This window comes from Callospermophilus lateralis, chromosome 15 (assembly GCF_048772815.1).
Source record: "Callospermophilus lateralis isolate mCalLat2 chromosome 15, mCalLat2.hap1, whole genome shotgun sequence".
Taxonomy (NCBI): domain Eukaryota; kingdom Metazoa; phylum Chordata; class Mammalia; order Rodentia; family Sciuridae; genus Callospermophilus; species Callospermophilus lateralis.
This window is the reverse complement of record NC_135319.1, coordinates 26,956,431-26,970,250: the sequence shown is the minus strand read 5'-3', so window position 1 is coordinate 26,970,250 and position 13,820 is coordinate 26,956,431. Positions and strand designations below refer to the sequence as shown.

At 39.0% G+C, this 13,820-nt stretch overlaps 1 pseudogene; it reads right to left on the bottom strand.

Annotated features, from left to right (window-relative positions):
- Positions 1 to 12,736, bottom strand: part of LOC143381587 (RNA exonuclease 5-like) — a 109,336-nt pseudogene extending 96,600 nt beyond the window's left edge.
- Positions 12,737 to 13,820: the final 1,084 nt, after the last annotated feature.

Here is a 13,820-nt window from a genome sequence, read left to right as displayed (position 1 = left end):
AAGCGGCGGGTGGCCGCAGGATAGGACTCTGAGCCCGCGCTGCCGGTCAAGTTTCACTTGTCTGGGGCAAACTGTCACGTCTAATAAACTTACTAATTCTCGGCAGGTCTCCTTTCAACGGAATTTTGCTAGAAGATCCTCAGTAGGTAGAATGTAGCTGTTTTAATTGGTGTTTCTGATCCCGTTAATGTGGAGATATTGAAAGTGCAGCTTCCTCGCTGGCCGCCATGTTGGATCCCCCCCTCGTTATTTTCTTAGTGTTGGAAAGCCCTTGCACTCTGCCGGTCTCGCTGCCATTGCACGCAGGTGGGTTTCCACACTAATGCTTCTCTATCGTCTTGAAGTCCGTGCCTTTCTTTCAGGGTGCTGTCAACTCGTTTGTCGTTGTGTACAGCCACAGTTCAGCCTCAGCTGTCCCCCTTCGTCCACCTTCGTCACGATACAGGATGCGAGGCAAGGCACTGCACTTGAGTGATCCTTGAAGTGGACCTCAAGGAGAGCATGTCCTATTGCATGCGGGTTTGATGTCCACGCCCCGCCCCACGAAAAAAGGCATCGGCTGATATGGCTTCAGATCTGGGGAAGGGCCCTCCTTAGGACTGAGCCATACTATGCAGCCACTTCTGCACAGTGGGATAGGACCTCTACTCTCGCCTGTATTGTTATCAGAAATCAGAAGGGGGGAACTGTGGTGAGCCGCTTCTGCAGATTATGGTCGCCATTGCAGGATGGCGCTGGCTCCACTGTGGTCTGTGACAAACAACTCCTTGTTTGGGAGAGTTGGTGCATGGTTTTTCAGCACCCTGTGAGAAAGTTCCATGTGGCAGCTTCGCATTGGGGCTTGGGATGCTTTATTAAGGCTGGGAGGGGCATCCGACCAGGAATTAGAAGAAATATCAAGGGCCTGAATAAACTGCTGAAAGAAGATTCCTGAGTTGCGTCTTCCTTGCGGGCAAGGGGTCGCGACACTCTGTATGTGTAATATGAATTGTAATGCATTTCACTGTCATATGTAAAAAAAATCAATAAAAAAGACATGAGATCTCTGAAAGTGGAAGAGAAAAAAATGAACTAGGGATGTGTCTTTGAACTTTAGGAACAACACATTAGTAAATTCCCTGGGTTTTCATTTTTTCCTGATACATTTCAGACTGGGTTCTGCTGAAGATGCCAGCCTAGAAATGTAAATGGATACAGAAATAAATAAAAGTAAATAAATACCCCAAGAGTAGCTGATATCTGAGCCAAAGTTCTAGGAGAAGGACAATCTAGTAAGAAGAAAATCTTTTAGGCAATAGCTGTCCACTCAACTCATGCAGGAAAACAGGGTCTCCACCCCAAATTTCAAAGAGTCAAGCCTTAGTAGAAGTCTAGATTTCACCCTGAGGCTATAATGAGATGCTTCAAACTCCCTGCCAGTCTGGTTCTCAGAAAAGATCTATTAAATATCAAGAATTTCTATCCCCACAGGGCTATAACAAGTTCTCATACCCAAGAAAACCAAATGTTGTCCTGAACTTCTATTTCCAGCTTGGTTTAACAAAGTGCTACACTGGGATGATGTCATAAGAGATCTAATGAAAAGTTAGAACTTTCACCACCATCCAGCAATGAAAAGTCCACATAGGCTCCACATGGTGTCAATTGAAGACCAGTGGGAAACAGCAATGGGGCATCCTCTTCTTGCTAGCAAGGGCAAAATCTTACTGGGAAGCCTGGAGTTTCACCTCCATTATTCAGAATAACACAGAGACCCTCCTGCAGGTATAAATGGAGGTTGATTTGTAATTTGTACTTCCACCTCAATGGCCCTAAGAGACAGTATATACAGTTCCCTTTCCAGCAGGGTTTCAAATGAGGCAGGCTAAAACATGACTCTTAAATTAGTCTTAGAATCTTAAAACATATCAAACTTTTCTTCTAAAAAAATCATTCTTCATAACATGAAACAGAAAAATTTTGATAATAATGAGAAAAGAAAATCAATAGATTCAACACTAGTGTGATAAACATATTACTAAAGCAACCATAATAAAAACATTTCCATGACCAATATAAACATGCTTCAATGCTTCAAATAATCTTTATAAAGAAGAAATAATGGCAAAAACCCCCAAAATTGTCTGCAAAAAAGACACATACACAAGAAAATAAAATGAAAATTTAAAATGAAAAAATACAATAATCATGATAGTAATAATAATTATAATCAAAACCAGTGGGTGGCTTCACCAGCAAAATGCAAAGAATAGACAAAGGACAGAGAAAACATAAGAAACTTAAAGAAATAGAAGGTACCCAACCTTAATTCCATGGGTAAAGCAGAACAACCACAACAAAGTGAACAGGGCTTTCAGGAGTTGTAGGATGACAAGGGAAAGATCTAATACTGCAATCCTCAGAGTCCAGAGAGGAGAAGATAGAAGCAAGCTGATAGGAATTCAAGGAAATAATAGCCAGAGAGAGAGAGAGAGAGAGAGAGAGAGAGAGAGAGAGAGAGATAATAGCTAACAAGTTCTCAAATTTGGCAAAAGACATACACCTACATATTTAAGAAGCTGAGTAAAACACCAACAGAATACACTCGAAGAAATCCACACCAAAGCCATCATAGTCAGAGTTCTGAACACTAAAGACCAAGTAAATATCTTGAAATCAGAGAGTGGGAAATGATATCTAATCTATAGGAGAAAAATAATTGGAATGACAATAGATTTCTCATCAAAATCATGAAAGAAGAGGTAAGTAACACATTGCTCAAGTGCTGAAGAAAAGAGCTGTTAACCCTGAAATCTACATCCAGTGAGAATGTTCCATTAACAATGAAGAGGAGGGGCTGGGGTTGTAGCTCAGTGGTAGCAAGCTCACGTGAGACCCTGGATTCTATTCTCAGCACCACATAAAAAATAAGTAAACAAAATAAAGGTATTGTGTTCAACTAAAAAAAAATCAGATAAATACCAGATAAATACTTTTTTTTAAAGAGAGAGGGAGAGAGGGGGAGGGGTGGAGAGAGAGAGATTTTTTTAATATTTATTTTTCAGTTCTCAGCGGACACAACAACTTCTTTGTTTGTATGTGGTGCTGAGGATCCAACCCAGGCCCCACACATGCCAGGTGAGTGCACTACCACTTGAGCTACATCCCCAGCCCAGATAAATACTTAGGAAAAAATAATGAAGAGGAAATCAAGACATTTTCATAAGACTATACCACTAGAAGACTTACCCTAAAAGAACGGCTATAGGAAGGTCTATAAAAATGGAGAAATCAAATTAATTAGAAACCAAAAATGGCATATTATGTAAAATATTAATTCTTACATTAAGTGTAAGTGCTCTAAAGCCACTATTAAAAGATAGAGATTAGCACAGAGGAGTAAAACACATGATCCAATCATCTTGTCTATAAGTAGAAATATACTTTTTAAAAATAAGTCATTAATTCTCATATCATAAATTACCTGTAAATACATTAATTAGTAAGTTAGTTACTTTGTATAATGACCATTTAAAATATGTGGTTCAGTTTTTATCAGAATCATTTATGTTATCTACAAGGAGTACCTACTATGTGTCAAATACCTACTTGGTATTTGAACACAAATGAGGGGATACAGGAAAAGAAGGAAAACTTAAACAAATGCCTGTGAAAATGTGATGAAATTATGAATTCTACTAAAAAAAATCAGTAGTTTTAATTTGCTCTGAACAAGATGCCCAGCAGTGGAGCTCCATATGGACTTCTAAATTTTAGCCCTAATTATCTGTACAAACTTGAAATCTACATTGTATTTACAGAATCAGCTGAATAAGGGCTTTTCTCCAAAGAGTTTCTTAATTGACTTTAAGCTTTGAGAAGTTACAAAACAGGTATTCTTAGTGAGCCAAAATTAATTTTAGTCAAATTAGATAGGAAGCTCAAATTTTTCACTTACTCCTTTATCAGGGCAGATAACAATTATTGATCATTTGAAAGTGAAGTAAGGATAATATACACAAAATATTTTTCTTTTTTACAAAGAACAATTAGACTTTTAAGTTTGTCCTGTTTTGAATGGAAAATGATCTTTCATCTCTTTAATTTTTTAATGTATACCTATATATTCAAGAAAATATGCTGTTGATTTTTTATAAAAGTATCATCTCTGTTTTGTTTCCTCCATTACTACAAAACATTTCACAAAATGTTCTGGTCAATATGTAACAGAACTGTCAGATTTAACTGCTAAAAATAAGGATTTGCTGTAAGTAGAAAATGTATGAAGCAATAAATCTGAAATATATGACTTAGCATGCATTCATATCCTGTGCATCATCTAGTCACCAATCTCATGGTATTCTCCATCATGCAAGATCTATTCAATTGCACAAGTAGATGACTTACTCTGATATAACTAAAACTGATCATCAGTCAACAAATAGCTATTGAATGCTACTTTGTACCAGACACAGTTCTAACAGACAGGAAAATTAGTCTGTGCTCCCTACTTACAAGAATCTCACCTTGCAATCAAAACAATTTAAAACACATTTACACGTTAGAGACACAATTAAGCATTACTTTGAAAGGCAGTGTAATGAAAGCAAACTTCAGCACAGAGGAGTGACAATGTATCATTTTGTAACCTCCCTAAGCTTCAATGTCTCCTGAAGATGAAGATGAAGAATTCAAAAGCTCAGTTTTGCTATAAGGCTGTGTCCTTGGTAACTTACTAAATGTTTCTGAGCCTCATTTTTCTTCCTATATAAATGAAGACAGTCTACCTTGTAGTGTTTAGAGAAATAGCTGGACAGATACCAATCATCTAAAGTGATTGTTATCTGCTCAGCATATGAAAGTTTTTCTATAAAATTTAGTAAATGTGATTATTGTTAATATTATCATAGGTGCAGATTGGACATCAAAATTCTTATTTAAGTGATCTCTTTTCACTTCTAGTTGTATTAAATCTTTAATTAGTATTAAGTCTTCCTACAGGTTGGTTTTTCAATGTCTCCCTTCTTACTCAAGTTCAACAGCATTACTATGGGCCTTTTAAGAAAGAAACGGATAGAACAAAAATCCCTACATCATTTCTATTATTAGCATAAAAACGTCTTCAAAAACACTATTATATAGAGTTTTACCTTTTAATTTTAAACTTGAAAGTCATAAATTCTTATCTGTTTCCATGTTCACATACTAAGATTGTCACATTGCCACAGTTCTGGGAAGGAGGCCCCTTGGGTTGTTATAAACGAGAAGGTGATGATGTACAGTTTAAGCTAATGAAGGTAGGCTTCCAGTCAGGATGTGGAGTCTCTCCCTGTGGTGAAGCCATTAAATAGCTAGGGATGGAACATGTCTGTAATTAGAGAGGCATTAGGCATTAGTGATCCAGTGACCAGGGATCCTGTGCCCAATGGACTAGTCAGACTGGCTGGCTACCCGCCCAAAGCCATTTCCTCCATCAGTCAAAGTCAAAAGCAATGTATCAAGGGTGGACTCACAAATTCCATTGAGTCAAAACTATCCATCCAAAAAATAAATAAATGAGGTTTCTGAAAAATAGGCTTAGAAATTGTATGCACTTAGAGTAAAACAAAATCAAAGACATAACATCCAGGAAAGCAGCAGATTGAATGGTCAAACAAGGCAAAATGACTCTCAAAACTATGAGTATCAGATCAGAGGAGTTTCATTCCATGTTTTTTCTTAATCATTCTTTGGTCTGTAAATAAAATAGATGTCTGCCCCAGTCCAGCTGCAGCAAAATAACCAGGGGGTGACGAGCAACTTGTGTACATTGATACAGCAGGAGTGGAAGCCGTTTATTGTAGGACAGGAGGGGTATATATACATTCCACACAGCTTATCCTAATTAACATAAACTAGATACAGCAGTCAACCAATAAGGAATCTCCACACTTAATGGCTTGCTGGCATTACTTCACAACCACTCCCTCTGCCAAAATGCCAGTCGCCATCCTGACTTGTTTACAGACTCTAACATTTCCCCCTTTTGTTTAATTTAAATAACGACCATAGTGGTTTTTACACAAACACCATAAATAATCTGCTACAAGCAGAAGGGGAGGATACAAAATGCCACAATACCAAGCCAATTGATGGCTCCATGCAAGAAGCCCTTGGAAAAATTATACCAGCAATGACACCGTTAGTAAAGATACCGAGTTACAATTTGTTGTAGATTACAGTTTGTTGTCTCAGTCCAGTTAAAGCAGTGCCTCAATAGATTAACTCACAGTCCAGGTAAATCACAGTCCAGGTAAGTTCTGTAGGCAGCTAGATTAAATCACAGTCCAGGTAAGTTCTGCAGGCAGCTTGCTTGATCCGAAGTCTCCTCCGGTTCTCAGCAACACTGGAAATTCTTCCACCCTTGGCCTCACCGGCACTGGGATGAAGGCAGGAACTCCAGCAATGATGCTAAAGAAAATCCTGTAGTAGTAAACAACCTTCTGAATAATTTAGTACATTATCTCAAGGTTTTTTACATTTGAAATAGACCTTAATGGTGTTCATTACTCATTAGCTTCCAGGTTTGGGAGAACTATTGTAGTTATTGACATTGGAAATGATCAAACTTCAGGGACACCATGTGCATCCTCCACATGGCTGTAGCGACCTTGGGCAGCCCCAGACAAGGAGTGTCCTGGACTCAAAGTGCCACCGGGCACAGGGAGCAAGAGCCTGTGAGACCGTGCCTCTGGGTCAGGTCTGGGTTTGGGCTCTCGGCAGTGGCATCCTGCTCCCTGGTCTGGGAAGAGCTGGCTGCCATCACTTGGAAAGTCCTTGCTGTGCCATGACCGGCTCGCACAAGAGGCAGCCTCTGCGTGGCTTCACGCATCCTCCAGTAAAAAAAGTATTCAGTAATAGCCTTTTGCTGCAACTTTTTTCCTGATAATCCTTCTTCTTCTGAACTTTCTTTTTCTTTCTGACTAGAGTTCCTGGGTTTCTATCAACACATACCCTAACTGCTCTTGGTTCCACTGGGGTGCCTCTTTCCCTTATCAATTTACTTAACACCCCTTCCATATTTTCATCACAAAGACAATACAATACACTGAGACAAAACAAGACACAAATATACTGTATCAATCTTCTCCATTTTCTCAAAATGGCCATTTTTCCTCTAGCCCTATCTGCCTAGGGAGGAGCAGATTTGCTCCCGTCCTATCTATGGACAGTCAGCTTTTTTTTTCATCACTTACCCCCGAGTGTCCCAGGGTTCCGGTAAGGCAACCATCTGCCGCAGTGCATCTGTACCAAAATAACTGGGGGGTGACTAGCAACTTGTGTACATTGATACAGCAGGAGTGGGAGCTGCTTATTGTAGGACAGGAGGGGTATATATACATTCCACACAGCTTATCTTAATTAACATAAACTAGATACAGCAGTCAACCAATAAGCAATCTCCACACTTAATGGCTCCCTGGTGTTACTTCACAAACCACTCCCTCTGGCAAAATGCCAGGCCCCATCTTGACTTGTTTACAGACCCTAACAGATGTCCAGAGACAAGTCTTCACATGTCTCTGGAAGACACTGCTGGTAGCAGGCCCGCCCTGGCCCCCGGGGCCCAGCCCCCAGTTCCTTGTTCTGCATGTCAAAGTGGCCAGCCCACAGGGTCATGACGCAGGTTTGCGGTTCCCCTTTATCTGCCCCAGACATATGTGCCTCTTTGGGAACATCTTGACCTGTTCGGAGCCTCCTGATATTATTACTCTTCCCTCCTCGCTTTTGAGTCATTTTCCCCAGCTGTTTCAAAAAGATATATAAGGGGAACAAATTTGGCAGTAAAAAAAGTGCATGCTTCCTCCTGGATGAGAACCTTGGTGTCCTGTGTATTTTTTAACCTCGCCGTCCCTCGCCAGGACTCTGCTCCCATAGCCGGACGCAGCAAGACACATTTGTTAAAAGTACAGAAATTTTTCAGTGTCAGGGATTCCAGTGATATCAGCAAAGTGAATAAAACTTGAGTATTCTGAAACACACTTGGGGTGTATAGAGAAATTCTAGTATATCTTCATTGTTTCAGAGATAAGAACACCAAAGCTGAGGATAAGCAGCTTTGGTGTTCTTAGAATTAGTTATCATTTATTTAGATCATTTATTATAATGCATTATGCATACTTTTAAACTAACTAGGAAATGCTTCATTCTGTGCCTAATTTGATTTTCAGTCCCCAGTGAAGTAGGGTATAAGATATAGTCATCTTAAACACAAGGAAATGAAGTAACAGAGAGGATAAGTACCTATCCTTGAAACTGTTCCCTCCAGGTTCTGTGCTTCTAATAACTGCATATAACATGCATTGTCTAATACCTCATTCTTAGCAGTACTGGTGAAGCAAGGGTTACGATCTAGATCCAATGGTATGAGGCCTGTATTCTTTCCAGTAGGCTAGGCTACAGCCCTAAAAATCCCAATACATTTATGTGAATTTATTTGCTTACAATTGTGGAAATTCAAAGATACTTAAAAGAGACTTCTACTTGGCTGGTGGCATGTGCCTGTAATCATAGCAGCTGTAGAGGCTGAGGCAGGAGGATCCCAAGTTCAATGCCAGTCTCAGCAAAATCGAGGTGTTATGCAACTCAGTGAGACCCTGTCTCTAAATAACATGCAAAATATGGCAAGGATGTGGCTTAGTGGCCAACTGCTCCTGAGTTCCATTCCTGGTACCCACCCCTCAAAATGAAAAAAAAATTTAAAAAGAAAAATAAACTTCCCTGTAAGAACTGAATTCATCTAGAACCTATTCACTGGGTATTCTACTAATGTTTTATTTATTTAATCATTTGTTTTAATTGTTTTATTCATTCCCTTTGCTTAGGATGGTGCTCGTAACATGCTAGTTGATTAATGAAAATTTGTGAACAGATGGCTTTATTGTGTATGTATGTGATGCTACATACTCTTTACCAAGATTTTATCTGAGCCAGGGGTACAGTAGAGCAGTCCGTAATCCCAGGGACTCAGAGGCTGTGGCAGGAGGATCATAAATTCAAGGTCAGCATCAGCAGCTTAGCGAGATCCTAAGAAACTTAGTAAGACCCTGTCTCCAAATAAAAATATAAAAAGGGATTGGGGATGTGGGTCAGTGGTTGAGTGACCTCCAGTACAAAAAAAAAAAAAGATTTTGTATGAAAAATAAAATTAAAATTAAAAATTAAATTTAAAAAGGGTCTGGTGATATAAATTGATGGTAGAGCACTCTTGGGGTCAACCCCATACAAAACAAACTCAAGAAAAGGAAATTATATGTAGAGAAAAACAGAAAAAGCAAATTCTGGAATAGAAGAATGATTTTGGCAAATTTAAGAAAGAGAAGAAAAATGGCTTGAGCTTATGGAAGGGTGGGAAGGGAGTGGGAAGGGAGGAAGGAGAAGTGAGCAAAACGTGGAGGCCAAAAGCCACTCCTGAATTACTGATTTTTGTTGATTTTGGACTCCCAAACAAAAATATACTAAAATCATTTAATTATTTAAGGTTACATTTACAGGTACCAAGGTTGAAAACAATTAATGAGAGTGGCCATAGTAGAAAATGCAGAGCGTGATAAAGAGGTTAAAGGGAGAAAAGTAAAGCAATGACTTTATGGATTTATCAAATATTTCTCAGATATAATACACTTTCATTGTCAAGGTGATCACTTGTCCCAAGGAGACAAATAATACGTGTTCTCTGATTATTTTTTTAGAAATTACTTTTTGGTTATTGAGAGCTAATAATTTCTATTTTCATCAATATCCTCCTTGGTACATTGTCTCAACTATAACTAGACAAGCTAGGGAACTCAGGTAGTTATTTTAACTACGTTTAACTGGATATACACATATATTTAACAGAATAATCTACATCAACTTTCCTTTTTCCCTAGTGCAATAGTCATTATCATTTATTTTTATGTTTTTGGTTATTGTTTGTAACTATGATACTATGTTCCTGTTGATTAATTTTTTTTTAAGTTGTGCTTCATTAGATTAAAAAAAAAAGCCACCTTTAAATATTTAGACTAGAGCATCCTGTGTGTTACCAGCCTGATTGTCAATTATAGCAAATTTCTTGTGAGGAATCAGATCAAGAGTAAAACCACAGAAGTCCTCCCTAGTCTCTTGGTAAATGGGTGTGGTTTCCTTTGGGTTAGCCTTTGTAGAAGGCCAGGACTCAATCACTAATGCTTGTTGAAACAGCTCACCCAAGCACGCTTAATTTCACAATCCTGTTCCATCAGAAAGAACTGTGGCTTACTGCTAATCAGAGTAGCCATGTTTCCTCAGGCAAGGACAACCTTGTGAGCAATGATGTAACCAAAAACCAGGTTTTTGTGATAATTCAATACAAGTTAACTGAATAGAAGACATTATTTTTTCTGTGAAATACATAGTATCTCTTCTGTATCAGACAGGAAGACTGAAAATACAGTAATCACTTTTCTTAGATTATAAAGATTGAGAGACAGACAGGAAATTATTCCAGTTTGCTAAATCAATCTGAGAAGGTTTGTATTTAAAAAAAAATTGAAGGCTTCTGACTCATTGTCAGACAAATTGTAAACAAACAGGTATAGAATTGCTATCACTGCTCAAAAAGTGTCTTTGCTTGTTTGGCTGGGAATTGAAACAGACATTACAAGTGGGTTAAAAATATGGATTCATTTTGGAAAAAGAAAGAAAAAAAAAGATCTGGCTTGTGAATTTTGTAGTTCCTGAACATATAAGCATTTTAGTATGGACCACAAGGAGCAACTCAACAACCTTGAAACTGTTTATGTATAAAAGGAAAAAATTCTGTGGTCAAAATGCTCTCAGCCATTGTATTTTTATCACTCAAATTTCCCAAGGTTTCAGGTAGCTGTTTTTAGATATCCTTAATTTCAGCTCTACCCAATTTTATTGAATGATTTGGCTTATTTGAGGGTGTGAATATTATGTTCTAATTGTTTAATCAGTAAACAAAAGGGAGTATATCTAAAGTTCACCACACAAATATACATTAGAGGAGGGGTGCATTTAGGGTTTCAAAATTTTGTATCTGTCTGTCTTTGTAAAAATATAAGAAAGAGCAGTGGAGTACAAGGACATAGAGCAGGAGGGATGAGGAATGGGAAACAGGAGGAAATGCAGAATGAATTTGACATAATTATGCTCTATGCCTGTATGAATATGCCATAGTGAATTCTACTTGTATGTATATCTGTAAGGCACCAATTAAAATTAAATAAAAGGGTGAAAGGTAGACCAGAGGAGTAGAGGAAGAGCATAGGTGAAAGGAGGAAGGGAGAAGAAGGGAGGGAACCAGGGACTGAAATAAAGTCAATAAAATTCCATGTATGATTTTATCAACATGAACCCAACTATTACGTATAGACATAGGGAACTAACAAAAACAAATATACACAGATACACAAATCTGTATCTGTTAAGATTATAGGATCAAAGGGGAAAAACTCACCTGAATTTCCTCTAGAATAAAGCAATGAGAAGCTTTTAAATAATTCAATCAGTAAGGCTTAATAATCAGTTCTCAAGAATCAAATTCTAATGCGCCGGATCGAAACATCTTAAAGCACCTCTGTAGGTGTACAGGAACATTTCTCTGACATTTCTTGGGTCTTGGGCTCTCCACAGCGCCTCCAGATTGAGTTCTGCCGTCTTCTTTGGGCCATACTTGAGGAAATATTGAGCCAATTCAAGGGTCCTCTGTGGGATCATGACCGTCCCTTTCCGAACGTTGAATGTCCTTTCCCAAAATAGCCTTGGCTAAGAACTTTAGCTTGAATCTTCTGCCCCGCTCCCTGGCATAAAGCAACGAGGTGTCGATAACATATGGGTGGATCATGTTCAGTGCTCGGAGATCCACGTCTAAGGAGTGCCCTACCAGCACCGCATCAGGAGGAAGCAGTGCTTTTAACCGCCCCTGAACGTCTTTCAGTTTCGTCGTCACTGGCTTCAGCATCTCCTCCGTGATCCCTGAATAGCAGGTGGCGTAGTCTACGATCTCCTCATCCGGTTTCACCAACTCGTCCATAAGACACGAGCCTCCTTCGGCAACCAGTGAGATGCGTGTCAGTTCTCTCCCCTTGGACGTGATGCACATTTCTCCGTCCAGCCCAAAGAGAGGGCTGTTCTCTGTCACAGACGCGTTACATCTGGTAGTTACAAAGTTCTCACAGCCGGGAGAACCTGGCAACGGAAAGTCAAATGTTCTCATTTCCTCCTCTGTCAGAAGGCATGGCAGCAAGCCCACCTTCTGAGAGCCATACTTTCGAATGACCGGGTCATTCTGCAGGTCGACCTTGGGTTTTGTACTGGCAGATGGTAAAGATCCTCCCATGGTCTTAGGCAGGTATCCAGCCATTTGATTTGGTAGCCCGACAATATCAGCTAGAAAAGTAGATGATGGAGGAGGCAAGCAGAATTTGTGTCTGAAGGCTTTTCGAAGAAATCCAAACTCCAAATAGAACCTGTAGAAGTGGAGTTGACTCATCCCTTGAAGGATGACCACCACTGTTCTGCTCAGTTGCTTTCCGTGCAGAAGCTGGCACCACCTGGGTCTCTCAATAACAGGTTCAGCCAGAACTGCGTACTTGAGCAACTCACAAAGCTGTTCGTGGGTTATTTCACAGTTTTCAGCCATTACGATGCCACACAACCGGGCTCTCTTGGGCTCGGGCTGCCTGTCCACGACATCTGAACGGGGTATCCTTACCTCGGGTGTCCCCATCAGCCAGTTGGGGACCCATCTCCTCTGGCTGGTGCTTGAGGCTCTCTAAACCATCTCATATTCTTGTGTGTTCTTGATACTTGGCCCACTTGAATTTTGTCAGATCCTCAATTAAACAAACAAGGAAAGAATGACCTGTTCAGTATGACCTTCAATGCCCTATTTTAATATGCCCTTCAAGATAGCTCCTAATATCCAATATCCCAATATCCAGTGTCATGAATTCTTGTTTTGTCTTTATTGAACTGGTCATAAACCCCAATGTTCTGATCTCTTTTCCAAACCCTCATTCCTCCCAACACAGTGTCATTGTTCTTCAACCTGTCTTTTCTCTATTAGTTCCATTCTGATCCTATACCACCAAATTCACTTCCTAATTGCATTATTATCCTCTTAAGTTGGGTTCCTAGACTCACTTTCCCATTCTATTAGCAAAACCTTCACCTACAGAATGATAATAACGAAGAGTACTGTACACCTAAAATTAAGAAACCTGAGCACAAATCTCATTGCTATCACATTCAAAACCCAGAAAATTCTTTTTTATTACCGTAACCACAATTGAAGTCCATATTAAAAACATTTTGAAGTACTAGATGGTATTTCATTTAGTCATTAAAATCCTTACAATTCTGAAATTCCCTGTGCTTTGCATTTTGTCAATAAAAAATATATTTAGTGGACAGAATTTTTTAATTATTATTTTTTTATACAGTTATTTATTTATTTATTTACTTACTTATGTGGTGCTGAGGATCAAACCCAGGGCCTCCCATATGCTAGGCTAGTGCTCTACCACTGAGCCACAACCCCAGCCCAACTAAAGAAACACCAAAATAGACAGTAAAAACAAAAACTCAAAAAAAATTTAGTCATAGAAAAAGAAAAAAGACTATAAAAGAAGAACAGTCTTTACAAGACTAGATAGGAGTAGGAGTCTGAAGGGAAAACCAAACAGGGAAATCAACAAGTACAGAAATCAATTGCAATATCATCTAAGTCGAAGTTTAATGTATTTAACATAAAATGGTCTACATATAGGTATTCTTCATTTCCAGTTAACTAATTCTTCTCCAGGAATTGC